Source organism: Malurus melanocephalus, unplaced genomic scaffold (assembly GCF_030028575.1).
Source record: "Malurus melanocephalus ecotype Western Australia unplaced genomic scaffold, MMel_1.1 scaffold_641, whole genome shotgun sequence".
Taxonomy (NCBI): Eukaryota; Metazoa; Chordata; class Aves; order Passeriformes; family Maluridae; genus Malurus; species Malurus melanocephalus.
The window spans coordinates 303,161-307,189 of NW_026623873.1; positions in this window are offsets into that span (position 1 = coordinate 303,161).

Sequence of the window (4,029 nt, forward strand, 5' to 3'; positions counted from 1 at the left end):
TCCTCTCCTGTGTCCATCCTTTCCTGTGTCCATCCTTCCCTTGGTCCATCCTTCCCTTGGTCCATCCTTGCCTGAGTCCATCCTTCCCTGTGTCCATCCTTCCTGGGAGAGGGTTCAGCCGATCCTGGAGGTGTCCCTGGAGCGTGTCACCCTGCCAGCCCGGACAGCCAGAGTGGCAGGGCCAGCAGAGCCTGTGCTCCAAGCATTGCTGGCCCAGCTGGGGCGTTCTGCATCCCCACCTGCACCACCGTGGGGCCAGCACCACCAACTCTGCTCCTGAGCAGGGAGAGCAGGGTCTGGGCAGAGAGCACACCTCCCAAACCCCATCTCCTGGTGGGTTGGGGCTGGGACTCCACTGAGGTGACACTGGGCCGAGAGGGCAGTGCTGTGTCCCTTGGCACAGGGCAGTGCTTGGTCTGGCCTTGGGTGGGGCTGGCTGCCCCATATCAGCAGGGTACGAGCTGGAGCCACCAKCCAGCCCACCACAGACACCTGTGGGGCTGATTCCCACTGCCCCGTTCCTCTCCTGCCTTTGCCTGCTCCCTCTCACTGTGTTTGTGAGGTTTCTGCCATGAGGGGGTGAGACACGAGGGGCACACCGGACCCTGCACCCAGCAGGGACAGCCCTGCGGGTTTATAGGGGAGCACACATGGATCTGCAGGGCTGCTGTGCTTCCTCACCTTGTCCAAAGGTGTCAGAGGGTTGTGGGCATCTCTGGACACTCAGGCCCACTGGGAGAGGAGGTCAGACCCTGAACTGCTGCTGTGGTTTAAATCAGGCTGCCCTGGAGCCCAGGTTTGCCCAGCCTGGGTGGTCAATGACCGGCAGAGCTGGAGCCAAGGCTCTTGCGCAGTGGTCAGTGCCTCGACCCTGGGCTCAGCTTGACCCAGACACCCCTCGGGCTCTCTGGGGTGCTGCAGGCAGCAGGAGCACACACGGCAGAGGTGAGGGATCGGTTCTCCACGGTTCTCACTTGCCCGGGCGATGCCAGGGGAGGCGGAGCATCCCCTCCCCGGGATGGGGCTGGTACACAGCTCGGTGCCAGCGCTGCCAGGTCTCACGCAGCTCCGCTGTCTGCCCCGTCAGTCAGCACAGCCGGGCCCCTGCCATGCCCATTAACCACGGCGCTGATGCGCAGCGGCCCCGAGCCCTGACAGCCCCCGCGGAGCAGCGTGACAGGGCTGGCACGGCCAGCGGGGCACACATTACCGACACCCCGCCGAGCCACACGCAGCCTCTCCGGGCATCCCAGAGCTCGAGTTCCTCTCCGGAGCATCCCAGAGCTCGGGTTCCTCTCCGGAGCATCCCAGAGCTCGGATTCCTCTCTGGAGCATCCCAGAGCTCGGATTCCTCTCCGGARYATCCCAGAGCTCRGRTTCCTCTCTGGAGCATCCCAGAGCTCGGGTTCCTCTCTGGAGCATCCCAGAGCTCGGGTTCCTCTCTGGAGCATCCCAGAGCTTGGATACCTCTCTGGAGCATCCCAGAGCTCCGATTCCTCTCCGGAGCATCCCAGAGCTCGGGTTCCTCTCTGGAGCATCCCAGAGCTCGGATTCCTCTCCGGAGCATCCCAGAGCTCAGATTCCTCTCTGGAGCATCCCAGAGCTCGGGCCTCTCTGGAGCATCCCAGAGCTCGGATTCCTCTCTGGATCATCCCAGAGCGGTGCGGGACCGTGCACAGGACCGTCTCATCCCGCAGCATCGCTGAGCTCGGGTGCCCCTCCCACCCCTCTCTGAAATCCCCGCAGACCCCCGGGCCRTCATTAATTCATGGCAGCGATTGTTCCAGCGCCCTCGCTGCTCTCACACCCTGCTCTGCGGGGCCAGGCGGGCTCGGACACAAAGAGCCCCGAGCTATCAGGGCCAYGTCCCCTAATCGAGGTGATGCCTTGACAATCCGCCCCGTTCTGCCGGCGGGATTTGAGGAGCTGYAGCGCGGTGCTCCTGTGGGAATCGCTGGCGGTGGATTAGAGGCCTTTGAGGTGGGTAATCCCCGCACGYCACAATGCAGGAATTTGGCTGGGGGGATTGCTGTGCTACAGAGGGACCCGCCGTGGCTTTGGGAGCCTTTCAAAGGCTCCCTGTGAGTGCCATGGACACGACCAGCGCTGGTTTGGGGTTATCCCTGGGGCAAGAACAAAAGCAGGGAAAATAAAGCATTGATGCAGCCCTGGCTACAAACAGCCCCACACCTGTGTCTATGGGTGAGAGGGAGACATGGCAGGACTTCTCCTGTGCCCCTTGGCCATTAGACTGGGCAGGAGTGGGGACAGCASGTGGGTGGGTGGCACAAAGCTGGGGAGGTGTCCCCATCATTCAGAGCTCCTGTGYTGGCTTCCTGGAGTTTATTCCATTTTTGCCTTGATTAGGCGAGGCAGACCCAGGTTAGGCAGACCCTGGGAGGCAGAGGCTCTTCCCCAAATCCCCAGGACCCTCACAGGGCATTGCTGGCACCCCTGGGCATGCAAGGTGAGAGGTCTGTTATCCACAGCCAGCCCTGCTCTCTGCTCCTCGAGGTGTGCTGACCCTCAGGCCATGTACAGCGTATTCCCAGTGTTTTTGAGCAGCCCTCAGAAAGTTTCCATCTCTGTTCAGATGGAGCAGCACTGCTCAAGAACCTCTGTGTGTGCACAGGAGGGTGCTGAGCCATGGGTCTATGCACACACTGTGGGTGAGGCCATCAGTACCTTCATGGGGACACAAAGGGACAACAGGGGTGTGCTCAGAGACACCCACCAAAGGACCAGCGGCTGCTGACAGCATCTCTGCTTTTCCCTTACTTGTGCTGCAGGTTTGCTTTTATTTCTTCACCCCTCAAGACTTTTATTAAGGAAGTTTTGAGCTCACAAGCCCGGAGACTGACTGCACCTGCCAGTGTTGCCAGTGTTTCCATGCTGGGGCTCTGTAGGGCCATCATGTGGGGAACCTTCCTTTCAACCCACTTTGGGATTTTTGAGCCTTTTATCTGTCCCACAGGAAGTGATGCTTAAGAGATCTCTTAACACCAAACCCCAGTGCTAAAAAGCAGTTCTGTTTGTTGGCAGGGCCTCCAGAGCCATCCAGGGCAGTCCCAGCCCAGCCAGGGGCTGCACCCACAATGGACAATGGCTCACGGCTTTTTCACCCTTTCTCACTTTTGTCCATTTGCACATCGGGATTTGCTGAATCCTCCAATTGCAGCTGCAGCCAATGCAGTCAAAAACTCCAACTTGGCTCCCCCCAATTCTCTGTTGTTTCCATCTCTTGGGGCCTGGCCCAGGGAGGTGTCCTTGAGTTTGGGGCTGCAGAGGAATTGTTTTGTGTAAAAATGGGAGAGCAGGAGCTCAGCACTGTCTGTGGAGTCTGGAGTTAAACACTGAASAATCMCAGGGGTACAGAGACATGGAAATAGAGAAACTGAAATCCTGAGGGATCAGGAGGGAATAGCTTGAACCTCTGGCTGCTCTTCCCCAGCAGCCACATGGCCATGCCCTGACTCCTCTGGGTGAAACAAGACACTGACTGTGGACACCCAAGCCCTGGCACAGGGGGTTTGATCATAAAAACAGCTGARAGAAGAAAGATGTATTGTGCCCACTGTGGCTGAGAGTGGAAAGTGGGAGCTCTCTGTGTCCTGCAGGCTGGGACCCCTCCAGCCCTGAGATCCTGCATGGTTTGGACATCTGATGCTCATGCCTGGCGGGAGAGCTGAGGTGGATCATCCCACCGCTGGAGCCAGGCTTTCAGGCACAAGTGTCTCTAATTATTAATTAGCTGATGAGGGTTTATTATGTCTTAGTRCAGCTCTCCTGTTGCCTGTGGCACTTAGTGGCACACAGGAGGACAGAGAGCTCCACACTCCTGTTGCTCACACGTGTGCCAGGGACTGTGGCAGGGACCAGGAACCCTCTGAGCTGGTGATCCCGTGTCCCACAGCAGGGTCAGAGCTGTCAAACCCATCCCAGCAGGATTTCACCATGCTGGTGATCAGTCCTGGATCAGCACAGCTCCATCCTTCTCCCCCCACAGGGGCTTCTGCTGATGGGATGGTT